General features: G+C 45.6%; 2 pseudogenes; both read right to left on the bottom strand.

The window, feature by feature from the left end:
- Positions 1–8,987: 8,987 nt before the first annotated feature.
- Positions 8,988–9,143, bottom strand: LOC149514328 (5.8S ribosomal RNA; annotated as a pseudogene).
- Positions 9,144–9,420: 277 nt separating this feature from the next.
- On the bottom strand, positions 9,421–11,210 carry LOC149514327 (18S ribosomal RNA; annotated as a pseudogene).
- Between the last annotated feature and the right edge of the window lie 3,419 nt (positions 11,211–14,629).

The following is a 14,629-nucleotide window of genomic DNA, read 5'->3' as shown; positions in this document are numbered from 1 at the left end:
CTGGGCTCGGGCATGTGTTGGTGCCGCATTTTTCTTCGTTGGGGCACCATCGTCAGAGCATCGCCGGAGAACCTGACCGGCGGCAATGGGGTTCCGACGATCGGGGGGGCCGGGGGGTGTGCGCAATGATGTCTGATGGGTGCTGGTACTTGGCCCTTATATTCGCCCCCTATCCCTCATCAAACCTCGAGAACTTAGACCCCCTTAAAGAGCATTTGAGATTTTACAGGTTCGCTGCCAGTAGCCATTAAAGTGTTTGAAATGGGGACACTTTTTTCAAATGGTCACAAAAACTTGTACACTTCGAGTTTTTAGCTGAATTTTTTTGTGCATGCCAACAAAAATACAAGGATCATGTCAACCAAGTTTGGGGCCAAAAATCCTTCCGAAAAAATTTTAAAAAATCCTGAACCGTAAAAAGTTTCAAAAATCATGAAAAGTAGAAAACGAGTCATTTTGCCATGAAACTTAACGTGAAGGCTTAAGGGACCATTGTATGAATTTACATGCCATAAAAATGGCATAGGCACGCAAAAATATGAAGATGTGCCTAAAGCCACCTACCACCCTATCGATCCACGGCTTGCACATCTCGTCTCTTTGGCCGGCGTAATGCCTGCCTGCCCATCCGCCCGCTCATTTCGTCGGTTGGCTTAGGCATACGGTGTTCATTCCCAGTCTAAGATCAGACTGGATCGAGGGTTGTGACAGCAGGATCGGCAGCACACAGAGGGGGACCCAACCGATCCTCGGCTTGTGCATCCCGCCCCTTTGGCCGGCTGAGTTAGGCATACGGAGTTCTTTCCCAGTCTAAGCATACGGAGATCATTCCCAGTCTAAGATCGAACCAGACCGAGGGTTGCGGTAGCATATGCTGGGCTTAGGCATGTGCTGGTGCCGCATTTTTTTTTGTCGGGGCATCATCGTCGGAGCATCGCCGGAGAACCTGACCGGCGACGTTAGGGTTCCGTTGATCTGGAGGGTCGAGGGGGCGGTGTGCGCACATGATGTGCGATGGGTGATGGTACTTGGCCCTTATATTGACCCCCTATCCCTCACCAAACCTCGAGAACTCACACCCCCTTAAAGAGCATTTGAGATTTTCTAGGTTTGCTGCCAGTAGCCATTAAACTGTCTAAAATGGGGACACTTTATTCAAATGGTCACAAAATCTTGTACACTCTGAGTTTTTAGCTGAATTTATTTGTGCATGCCAACAACAATACAAGGATCACGTCTACCAAGTTTGGGGCCAAAACTACTTTCAAAAAAATTTTAAAAAATCCCGAACCGTAAAAAGTTTTGAAAATCGTGAAAAATAGAAAACGAGTCGTCTTGCCATGAAACTTAACGTGAAGGCTTAAGGGACCATTTTATGAATTTACAAGCCATAAAAATGGCATTGGCACGCAGCAATATGAAGATGTGCCTAAACCCACCTACCACCCTATCGATCCACGGCTTGCGCATCCCGTCTCTCTGGTCGACGTAGTGCCCGCCCACCCGCCCGCCTGCTCGTTTCGTTGGTTGGCTTAGGCATATGGAGTTCATTCCTAGTCTAAGATCAGACCGGACCGCGGCTTGCGCATCTCGCCCCTCTAGCCGGCTGAGCACCCGCACGCTCGTTTCGTGGGTTTACTTAGGCATACAGAGTTCATTCCCAGTCTAAGCATACGGAGTTCATTCCCAGTCTAAGATCGGATCAGACCGAGGGTTACGGCAGCACATGCTGGTCTTGAGCATGTGCTGGTGCCGTATTTTTCTTCACCGGGGCACCATCGTCGGAGCATCATCAGAGAACCTGATCGACATCATTGGGGTTTCGGGGATCAGGGGGTGTGCGCACATGATGTGCGATGGGTGCTAGTACTTGGCCCATATATTGGCCCCCTATCCCTCATTCAACCTCGAGAACTCACACCCCCTTAAAAAGCATTTGAGATTTTATAGGTTTGCTTCCAGTAGCCATTAAAGTGTTTGAAATGGGGACACTTTTTTCAAATGGTCACAAAATCTTGTACACTTCTAGTTTTTAGCTAAATTTTTTGTGCATCCAACAAAAAAACAAGGATCACATCTACCAAGTTTGGGGCCAAAACTCCTTCCAAAAAAATTTAAAAAAATCCCAAACCGTAAAAAGTTTCAAAAATCGTGAAAAATAGAAAACGAGTCGTCTTGCCATGAAACTTCACGTGAAGGCTTAAGGGACCATTGTATGAATTTACAAGCCATAAAAATGGCATTGGCACACAGAAATATGAAGATGTACCTAAACCCACCTACCACCCTATCGATCCACGGCTTGCGCATTTCGTCTCTCTGGCCGGCATAGTACCCGCCCGACCACCCGCCCGTTCATTTCATCGGTTCGCTTAGGCATATGGAGTTCATTCCCAGTCTAAGATTGAATTGGACCGAGGGTTCTAGCAGCAGCATCGGCAGCACATAGAGAGGGACCTGGGGGATCCCGGCTTGCGCATCCCGCCACTCTGGCCGACTGAGTCCCTGCACGCTCGTTTCATGGGTTGACTTAGGCATGCGGAGTTCATTCCCAGTCTAAGATCAGACCGAACCATGGGTTGCAGCAGCACATGTCGGGTTCGGGCATGTGTTGGTGCTGCATTTTTCTTCGTCGGGGCACCATCGTCGGAGCATCGTCGGTGAACCTGATCGACGGCATTAGGGTTCCGGCGATCGGGGGGGCCGGGGGGTGTGCGCACATGATGACCGATGGGTGCTGGTACTTGGCCCTTATATTGGCCCCCTATCCCTCATCAAACCTCGAGAACTCACACCCCCTTAAAGAGCATTTTAGATTTTATAGGTTTGCTGCCAGTAGCCATTAAAGTGTCTGAAATAGGGACACTTTGTTCAATTGGTCACAAAATCTTGTACACTTCAAGTTTTTAGCTGAATTTTTTTATGTATGGCAAAAAAAATACAAGGATCACGTATACCAAGTTTGGGGCGAAAAGTCCTTTGGAAAAAGTTTTAAAAAATCCTGAACCGTAAAAGGTTTCAAAAATCATGAAAAATAAAAAATGAGTCGTCTTGCCATGAAACTTCACGTGAAGGCTTAAGGGACCATTGTATGAATCTTCAAGCCATAAAAATGGCATTGGCACACAGAAATATGAAGATGTGCCTAAACCCACTTACCACCCTATTGATCCACGGCATGCGCAACCCGTCTCTTTGGCCGGCATAGTACCCGCCCGCCCACCCGCCCGCTCATTTCGTCGGTTCGCTTAGGCATATGGAGTTCATTCCCAGTCTAAGATTGAATTGGACCGAGGGTTCTAGCGGCAGCATCGGTAGCACATAGAGGGGGACCTGGGGGATCCCGGCTTGCGCATCCCGCCACTCTGGCCGACTGAGCCCCTGCACGCTCGTTTCATGGGTTGACTTAGGCATACGGAGTTCATTCCCAGTCTAAGCTCAGACCGGATCGAGGGTTGCAGCAGCACATGCCGGGCTCGGGCATGTGTTGGTGCTGCATTTTTCTTCGTCGGGGCACCATCGTCGGAGCATCGTCGGTGAACCTGATCGACGGCATTAGGGTTCCGACGATCGGGGGGCCGGGGGGTGTGCGCACATGATGTGCGATGGGTGCTGGTACTTGGCCCTTATATTGGCCCCCTATCCCTCATCAAACCTCGAGAACTCACACCCCCTTAAAGAGCATTTGAGATTTTACAGGTTTGCTGCCAGTAGCCATTACAGTGTCTGAAATAGGGACACTTTTTTCAAATGGTCACAAAATCTTGTACACTTCGAGTTTTTAGCTGAATTTTTTTATGTATGGCAACAAAAATACAAGGATCACGTCTACCAAGTTTGGGGCCAAAACTCCTGCCGAAAAAATTTTGAAAAATCTCGAACCTCAAAAAGTTTCAAAAATCTTGAAAAATAGAAAAAGAACTCGTCTTGCCATGAAACTTCACGTGAAGGCTTACGGGACCAATGTATGAATTTACAAGCCATAAAAATTGCATTGGCATGCAGAAATATGAAGATGTGCCAAAACCCACCTACCACCCTATCGATCCATTACTTGCGCATCCCGTCTCTCTGGCTGGCGTAGTGCCCGCCCGTCTGCTCGCCTGTCTGCCCGCTCGTTTCATCGGTTGGCTTAGGCATACGAAGTTCATTCCCAGTCTATGATCGAACCAGACTGAGGGTTGCGGCAGCACATGCTGGGCTCGGGCATGTGTTGGTGCCGTATTTTTCTTCGCTGGGGCACCATCGCCAGAGCATCAACGGAGAACCTGACCGACGGCATTGGGGTTCCGGCGATCGGGGGGGCCGGGGGGGTGTGCACACATAATGTATGATGGGTGGTGGTACATGGCCCTTATATTGGCCCCCTATCCCTCATCAAACCTCGAGAACTCACCCCCTTAAAGAGCATTTGAGATTTTACAGGTTTGCTGCCAGTAGCAATTAAAGTGTCTAAAATGGGGACACTTTTTTCAAATGGTCACAAAATCTTGTACACTTCCAGTTTTTTGCTGAATTTTTTTGTGCATGCCAACAAAAATACAAGGATCACGTCTACAACGTTTGGGGACAAAACTCCTTCCGAAAAATTTTTAAAAATCCCGAACGGCAAAAAGTTTCAAAAATCGTGAAAAATAAAAAATGAGTCATCTTGCCATGAAACTTCACGTGAAGGCTTAAGGGACCTCTGTATGAATTTACAAGCCATAAAAATGGCATTGGCGTGCAAAAATATGAAGCCTAAACCCTCCTACCACCCTATCGATCCACGACTTGCGCGTCCCATCTCTATGGCCGGCGTAATGTTCGCCCGCCCACCCGTCCGCTCGTTTCGTCAGTTGGCTTAGGCATACGATGTTCATTCCCAGTCTAAGATCAGACCGAACTGAGGTTTGCGGTAGTAGGATCAGAAGCATACAGAGGGTGACCCGACTGATCCCTGGCTTGCGCATCCTGCCCCTCTGGCCGGCTGAGCACCCGCACGCTCGTTTCGTGGGTTGACTTAGGAATACGGAGTTCATTCCCAGTCTAAGCATACGGAGTTCATTCCCAGTCTAAGATCGAACCGGATCAAGGGTTGCGGTAGCACATGCTGGGCTAGGGCATGTGTTGGTGCCGCATTTTTCTTCATCGGGGCACGATCACCGGAGCATCGTCGGAGAACCTGATCGGCGACATTGGGGTTCCGACGATCGGGGGGGCCAGGGGGGGTGTGCGCACATGATGTGCGATGGGTGCTGGTACTTGGCCCTTATATTGGCCCCCTATCCCTCATAAAACCTTGAGAAATCACACCCCCTTAAAGAGCATTTGAGATTTTACAGGTTTGCTGCCAGTAGCCATTAAAGTGTCTAAAATGGGAACACTTTTTTCAAATGGTCACAAAATCTTGTACACTTCGAGTTTTTCGCTGAATTTTTTTATGCATGCAAAAAAAATACAAGGATCACGTCTACCATGTTTGGGGCCAAAACTCCTTCCGAAAAAATTTTAAAAAATCCCGAACCATAAAAAATTTTGAAAATCATGAAAAATAGAAAACGAGTCGTCTTGCCATGAAACTTCACGTGAAGGCTTAAGAGACCATTGTATGAATTTACAAGCCATAAAAATGGCATTGGCACGCAGATATATGAAGATGTGCCTAAGCCCACCTACCACCCTATCGGTCCACGGCTTGCGCATCTTGTCTCTCTGGCCGACGTAGTGCCTGCCCGCCCGCCCGCCCGATCATTTTGTCGGTTGTCTTATGCATACGGAGTTCATTCCCAGTCTAAGATCAGACCAGACTGAGGGTTGCAGCAGTAGGATTGGCAGCACACAGAAGGGGACCCGGTCGATCCCCAACTTTTACATCCCACCCCTCTGGCCGGTTGAGCACCCGCACGCTCGTTTTGTGGGTTGACTTAAGCATACGGAGTTCATTCCCAGTCTAAGCATACGGAGTTCATCCCCAGTCTAAGATCGGCCCAGACCGAGGGTTACGACAATACATGCTGGGCCCGAGCATGTGTTGGTGTCGCATTTTTCTTTGTCGGGGCACCATCGACGGAGCATCACCGGAGAACCTGACCGGCGACATTGGGGTTCCGACAATCGTGGGGCAGGGGGTGTGCGCACATGATGTGCGATGGGTGCTGGCACTTGGCCCTTATATTGGCCCCCTATCCCTCATCAATCCTTGAGAACTCACACCCCCTTAAAGAGCATTTGAGATTTTACAGGTTTGCTGCCAGTAGCCATTAAAGTGTCTGAAGTGGGGACACTTTTTTCAAATGGTCACAAAATCTTGTACACTTCGAGTTTTTGGCTGAATTGTTTTGTGCATGCCAACAAAAAAACAAGGATCACGTCTACCAAGTTTGGGGTAAAAAATCCTTCTACAGAAATTTTAAAAAATCCCGAACCGTAAAAAGTTTCAAAAATCATGAAAAATAGAAAACGAGTCGTCTTGCCATGAAACTTCACGTGAAGGCTTAAGGGAGCATTGTATGAATTTACAAGCCATAAAAAAGGCATTGGCACGCAGAAATATGAAGATGTGCCTAAACCACCTACCACCCTATCGATCCACGGCTTGCGCATCCCGTCTCTCTGGCCGGCGTAGTGCCCGCCCGCCCGCCCGCCTACTCGTTTCGTCGGTTGGCTTAGGCATACGAAGCTCATTCCCAGTCTAAGATTAGACTGGACCGAGGTTTGTGGCAGTAGGATTCACAGCACGCAGAGAGCGACTCGGTCGATCCCTGGCTTGCGCATCCCGCCCCTCTGGCCGACTGAGCACCCGCACACTCGTTTTGTGGGTTGACTTAGGCATACGGAGTTCATTCCCAGTCTAAGCATATGGAGTTCATTCCCAGTCTAAGATCGGACCAGACCGAGGGTTGCAGCCGCACATGCTGGGCTCAGGCATGTGTTGGTGTCGTATTTTTCTTTGTCGAGGCACCATCGTCGGAGAACCTGACCGACGGCATTGGGGTTCTGACGATCAGGTGGGCCGGGGGATGTGTGCACATGATGTGCGATGGGTGCTGGTACTTGGCCCTTATATTGGCCCCCTATCCCTCATCAAACCTCGAGAACTCACCCCCTTTAAAGAGCATTTGAGATTTTACAGGTTTGCTGCCAGTAGCAATTAAAGTGTCTAAAATGGGGACACTTTTTTCAAATGGTCACAAAATCTTGTACACTTCGAGTTTTTAGCTGAATTGTTTTGTGCATGCCAACAAAAATAGAAGGATCACATCTACCAAGTTTGGGGCCAAAACTCCTTCCGAAGAAATTTTCAAAAATCTCGAACCGTAAAAAGTTTCAAAAATCATGAAAAATAGAAAATGGGTCGTCTTGCCATGAAACTTCACGTGAAGGCTTAAGGGACCATTGTATGAATTTATAAGCCATAAAAATAGCATTGGCACGCAGAAATATAAAGATGTGCCTAAACCCACCTACCACCCTATCAATCCACGGCTTGCGCATCCCGTCTCTCTGGCCGACGTAGTGCCCGCACACCCGCCCGCTCGCTTGTTTCGTCGGTTGGCTTAGGCATACGGAGTTCATTCCCAGTCTAAGATTGGACCGGATTGAAGGTTGTGGCATCAGGATTGACAGCATACAGAGGGGGCCCCGGTCGATCCCCGCCTTGCGCATCCTGCCCCTCTGGCCGGCTGAGCACCCGCACATTCTTTTCGTGGGTTGACTTAGGCATACGGAGTTCATTCCCAGTCTAAGCATATGGAGTTCATTTCCAGTCTAAAATCAAACCAGACCGAGGGTTGCGGCAGCACATGCTGGGCTTGGGCATGTGTTGGTGCCGTATTTTTCTTTGTCAGCGCACCATCACCGGAGCATCGTCGGAGAACCTGACCGACGGCATTGGGCTTTCGGTGATCGAGGGGCCGAGGGTGTGTGTGCACGTGATGTGCAATGGGTGCTGGTACTTGGCCCTTATATTGGCCGCTTATCGCTCATCAAACCTCGAGAACTCACACCCCCTTAAAAAGCATTTGAGATTTTACAGGTTTGTTGCCAGTAGCCATTAAAGTGTCTGAAATGGGGACACCTTTTTCAAATGGTCACAAAATCTTGTACACTTTCGAGTTTTTAGCTGAATTTTTTTGTGCATGCCAAAAAAAATACGAGGGTCACGCCTACCAAGTTTGGGGCCAAAAATCCTTTCGAAAAAATTTTAAAAAATCCTGAACCGTAAAAAGTTTTGAAAATCATGAAAAATAGAAAACGAGTCGTCTTGCCATGAAACTTCATGTGAAGGCTTAAGGGACCATTGTATGAATTTACAAGCCATAAAAATGGCATTGACATGCAGAAATATGAAATGTGCCTAAACCCACCTCTCACCCTACCGATCCACGGCTTGCGCATCCTGTCACTCTGGCTGGCGTAGTGCCCGCTCGTCCTTCCTCCCACTCGTTTCGTCGGTTGGCTTAGGCATACGGAGTTCATTCCCAATCTAAGATCGAATCGAATCGAGGGTTGTGGCAGTAGGATCGACAGCACGTAGAGAGGGATCCGATCGATCCCCAGCTTGCGCATCCCGCCCCCTCTGGCTGGTTGAGCACCCACACGCTCGTTTCATGGGTTGACTTAAGCATACGGAGTTATTCTCAGTCTAAGCATACGGAGTTCATTCTCAGTCTAAGATCAGACCGAACTGAGGGTTACGGAGCACATGCTAGTTTCGGGCATGTGTTGGTGTCACATTTTTCTTCACCGGGGCACCATCACCGGAGCATTGTCGGAGAACCTGATTGGCGGCATTGGGGTTCCGACGATCGGGGGGGTCGGGGGGTGTGTGCACACATGATGTGCGATGGGTGCTGGTACTTGGCCCTTATTTTGGCCCCCTATCCCTAATCAAACCTCGAGAACTCACACCCCCTTAAAGAGCATTTGAGATTTTACAGGTTTGCTGCCAGTAGCCATTAAAGTGTCTGAAATGGGGACACTTTTTTCAAATGGTCGCAAAATCTTGACACCTAGGCAAGCACACCCTTGACTTAATGTCTTGGGGTGCAATTTACATTCAAGGACATGATAATTCATGGGATTTTGCATCTCACACTAAGTATCATATTTCACTACATTCTTCATCAATGCGTGAGCTAAGATATCCATTGTTGAGAGTCACTTTGGTTTTTCATAATAAAAAGCCACCACATTCACCATGAATAAGATGGTGATGGCACACATGCTCTTTTTCATTTTGGTTCCTTGGCAAAATTCATGCAAGGGGTTTGTTATTCAGTTATGGGTGATGATGTTGATCATTTCATCCACCTAGGAAGTGGAACAAAGTGACCACCATGCACACCTAAGGTCAGAAGGGGCTCGGGGCATGAAAGCACACTCATCCCTTGGTGTTTTATTAAGGTGTTCATAGGGCATTCGTTGAGCTAGTTTCAACAATGATCCTTCCACAAGTGCACCTATGAAAACTTTGTTATGACTTCTTTTTCCTCTAAATGATAAGGTTTAATAAACTTCTTATGATGTTATGGGCTACAAACCATCAACATTGCCATGATCCAAACACTTCATCAGACTATTCAATAATAGGAGCAATAAGTGGATTGTGTAAAAGGCAAAGAGGTAGTCAACGTGAGCTAATGACTTGTGCTTACTAGGAATTCCTCATTGAGGACCAACAATTGCAATGATCTATCCCTATCATAATGAAATTTCAAAGATTACTTGAGCTTATTGGCCAAGGTTATAGACTCATTGAATACATCATTGTAACATATGTGTGGCCTAGAACATCTATGGGCATCACAACCTGTTATTACCTTAAACTTACTTAGCCTGAATGGCCATAGTCCTTCTAACAAGCTAGCCACAAAGGATCATCTCTTATAGCTAGTTAGCATGTTAAGGTCTTGTTCATTAATGGAATTAATCAAACAAATCATTCCACCAACTAAAAATGGCCATGTACCACCACCGATAGAGTCAAGAAAGAGCTCTTAATTTGTTAATTCTTTTATGTCTAGACCTAGTAAGTTTTCTATGTTAAGTCAAATTAAGTTGCAAGTTCCATTCCTGGTGGTGCCCTTCTGTCAATTCCTTTAAGTTTCATCCTTGTGACCATACTCTCCTTCGAACCCAAAGACTTTGATTTCTCATAAGGTGCCAGCGGAGTCTTGAAAGTAACATCTACTGATCCCTCATCGATATCGTTTATGGTGGTATTTGATTGTCTTTGAGCCCCCAACTTTCATTCTTGATTAATGAAAACATCCTTGGCAAATGCTTTCACAATTTTTCATTTTTCATAATTCCAAGAATTTCACCTCTGACTATGAAATATGAATGCCCCTTACAGTCCCTATTAATCATTACTCCAATCTCGAAGCCTAACATAATATGATCAAAATCCTATGGTGTTATCCCATGCTAGTGTATACAAGCATAGGCTTGCTTTAAGCACTTTAATTTCTTCAAAGTAATAATGTCAAAGGAACGACTCAACCAATTAAGGTTAGGAGCATATCACCGATAGTAGGAATGAGTAGATCGATGCTTATTATGAGGTGGACCAGACAACACGACCTTTGTTCCAATTATGAGCTTTTTAACTATATCAACTTAGATATACGCTATTGGAGTTAGAATTACTGTGGCTGCTAGCACGAGACTTATCCTCCAATGGATCTTTATTAAGGGATTTAGATTGTACTCATTCCAATTACTAGACTCATAAAGCCCAATATTATTATTTATTGTCACTACCTCCCATGTCAGGATTGGGTAATTTGTGCCCCTGCTACCTTTCTAGGATGTGGTAGCCATTTCTCAGGCTCCCTCTTCAAAATTGAACTCTAAGTCTCCTTCACACGTCACCATTATAGTAGGCCACTATCCTACCATTGAAAGTTCAAAGGGCAGAAATTTGAATAATGATTCACCGACACAATGGCTGTACGATCTGTCTAGTTATCATTAATCATCAGAGCAGTGGGCAAAACTTACATTGACCTTTTATCAAATAAATATATCCCCTCAAAATGTTAGGGTTTGTATCACATTTTAGCTCTAGAATTACTATGGTTATCCGAGTAATAGATACCATCAAACAAACTATAACTGATTTAATAAGCCATTCACAGTTTCACAGTTTGAATTAGTTTATACTTACACATGCATGGCTTAATCTTTAAGACAAGCATATGACTACTGGCAGGATCAACTAGGTAGCATTCCTTTGGGACATTGGCATTGCATGGGCCTCAACGCACCAACTGAGTGGCAAAGAAAGCCAAAACAAAGAATAAGCATTATGCATGTCGAGCACATAAAATGCATAGCATCGAATGAATAAGGGCCAAGGGCCTATGCCTATAAAACATTCCACATCTGAGAGAACAATCGAACATTGGTGCACCAATGAGGCCACAAGGGTTTGGGTGTTACACTTGGGACATAGGGCATGATTGAGGTTTGATTTGTAGCTCATAAGGACACAAGGCTGATGATGGATGGCAAGACATCTAGTTTCCATCGATTTAGGTATGCAACATAGGATTTTGATCGACCCCTAGGGTACGATGACCACATGGGAAAGGTTGAAGAGGATGACAAGTTTACAGTTTGATGCATCAAGCATGGAGCCTATGAACATATACAACCATAGCATGACTCATATGCTCATTACATACAAGTGGTAGTATCCATACACACCGATCTACAACCCACCTAATCAATTACTCAATGAGTGAGCGAAAAAAATGATGATGAAGCCATGCCACAACCTTTTAGCATAGGAAAAACACAAGCAAGGGCCACAAGATATCCCCTGCCATCCAACATGCAACAAATGCACTACACCATAAATGATTGCTTTGGCTGGGACCACACATGTAAACTTTGCTATCACCACCCCAAGGGGACATTGCTTGATTCAGGGACTTATTGCTAGGGTCTTGGGTAGCATTGGCTATATGCACAAGCTTGGCTAGGCCAAGGCATTTTTAGGGTCGATGAGAAAGGACCATGAGACTACAAATTACTTGAGAGACTTGGCCAGACTAAGCCCTTAACTGTAGCTTTTACTTGTACCACCTCAGGGAGCTATTGTCCAATTTAAAGACTTGGTCTTAGGGTATAAGGCAGCATTAGCCATAGGTATAGGCTTAAGCTTGACTTTTTCTAAGTTCATACTGACCGATCAAGGCCATAGGCTCCTGTGTGTCATCAAAACAACCAGTCTCTGAATAACATAGCCAAAAGGCATGCACAACCTATATTTTACCTAAGGGACATTGCCATGGATTTACATAATGAAAGGCCCGTCAGCACACCTCACCCCATGGAGGGAAAGGGGGTACCTGATCAACCATCCCCTAAAGATCATAAGAGATTTTATAGGTATGCTAGCAATAGACATTAAAGTGTTTAAAATAGGGACACTTTTTTTGAATGGGCATATCCCACACCACAGCTCCACAAGTGCTAATGGTGGTCAAGGCATGTGCCGCACCAAGGCCCAGCATATGCCAATAGTGTTTAAGGGAAGTGCCCGCAACAAGGGCTAGCATGTGCTAATGGTGTTCAAGGTAACTGTTTGCACAAAGGGCCATCTTTTTTTTTTTATGTTAATCAAGGCACATACCTGCATTAAAGGCCAGTATGTGCCAATGGTGGTCAAGGCAAGTGTCGGTACCAAAGGCCAGCTTGTCCTGATGGTGGCTGAGGTAAGTGCCTATACTAAAAGCTAGCTTATGCCAGTGATGGTCAAGACATGTACCTACACCTTACACTAGCATGTGCCAACGATGGTCGAGGCCTTGGATAAAGTTTGATTCTTGGCCATGGCACACATGCTAGGCTTGAGCCAATGCTGGTGCCACATTTTTTTGCCTAGGGCACCATTGTTAGAGCATCATCAAAGAACCTAACCAAAAACATTAAGGTTTTAATGATTGGGGGAAGGAGCCAGTGTACACATATGATAGGTGATTGGTGTTGGTCCTTGGCCCTTATATTGGCCCCTAAACCCCCAAGCAACCTTAACTACTCACACCCCCTTAAAAAGTATAAGAGCTTTCATAGGTTTGCAGCCAATAGCCATTCAAGTGTCTAAAATGGTGATGCTTTTTTCAAATGACCACAAAATCTTCAACACTTTTATATTTTAGCTTAATTTTTTTTGTGGATGCCAACAAAAATGCAAGTATCACGTACACCAAATTTGGGACCAAAAGTCCATCTAAAAAATTTCAAAAAATCTCAAACCATAAAAATTTTGAAAATCATGAAAAATAGAAAATGAGTATCTTGCCATGAAACTTCATATGAAGGCTTAGGGGATCGTTATATGAATTTACAAGCCATAAGAATGGCATTGGCATAGCATACATATGAGGATGTGCTTGAACCCACCTTCTACCTAGTCGTGGTGCACAGCCTAGGCCTAGGATACCCTTGCGTGGTGCTTGGCCTAGCATATACGAATAGTGTTTGAGGGAACTACCTGCACAAAGGGCTAATGTGTGTCAAGACCAAGGCCCAACATGTCTCAATAATGGTCAAGGCTTGTGCTGGTCTAAGCCCAAAGGTTCTTTCTGAGTCGTATAATAGTTTCAATTCTAGAGTGACAGGGTCTGATAGCTAGAAGGACCAAGCTTTAAGGCCTACTAGAGGCTTAGGTCATTAGAAACTACCTTAAAATAGTGGTATTGGTAATTATCAAAATTTGAAAGGCTCAAGCACAGTGTTCAGGTTTGGTATAATTGAGCCAACCCTAGGTGTAGGCATTGATGAATGCTTATAGGAATTTACAAGCCATAAAAATGGCATTTACAAGCTAGCCCTAGTCGTGGTGCACAACCTAGGCCTAGGATACCCTTGCGTGGTGCATGGCCTAGCATATACGAATAGTGTTTGAGGGAACTACCTGTACAAAGGGCTAATGTGTGTCAAGACCAAGGCCCAACATGTCTCAATAACGGTCAAGGCTTGTGCTAGTCCAAGCCCAAAGGTTCTTTTTGAGTCATATAATAGTTTTGATTCTAGAGTGACAGGGTCTGATAGCTAGAAGGACCAACCTTAAGGCCTACTAAAGGCCTAGGTCATTGGGAACTACCCCAAAATAGTGGTATTAGCAATGATCAAAATTTGAAAGGCTTAAGCATAGTGTTCAGATTTGGTATAATTGAGCCAGCCCTAGGTGTAGGCATTGATGAATGCTTATAGGAATTTACAAGCCATGAAAATGGCATTGGCATGGTAGAAATATGAAAATGTGCCTAAACCCACCTATTGCCCAGTTATGGTATGCATGGAACGTGGCTCGAGCCCTAGATACCTTTGCATGGTGTACGGCCCAGCATGTGCCGATGGTGTTTAAGAGAACTGCTCGCACAAAGGGCCAGCATGTACTAATGGTGGTTGAGGCATGTGCATGTGTCACGGTCTGCATGCTGGTCTAGGCTTAGGGGTTCTTTTTGAGTTAAAGAGTAGTTCTGGTTATAGTAAGATAATGTCAGATAGTTAGGAGGACCAGGCCTTGAGGCCTACTAGAGGCTCAAGTCATAGGGAACTAGCCCAAAATAATGGTATGGGTAGTGATCAAGTTTTTAGAGTCTTAAGCATGGTGTTTAGGTTCAACATAATT

The sequence above is a fragment of the Durio zibethinus genome, chromosome 16, assembly GCF_047325235.1.
Source record: "Durio zibethinus cultivar Kanyao isolate XHJ-2024 chromosome 16, ASM4732523v1, whole genome shotgun sequence".
In the NCBI taxonomy this organism is placed as follows: Eukaryota; Viridiplantae; Streptophyta; class Magnoliopsida; order Malvales; family Malvaceae; genus Durio; species Durio zibethinus.
This window is presented reverse-complemented; position numbering and strand designations above follow the sequence as displayed.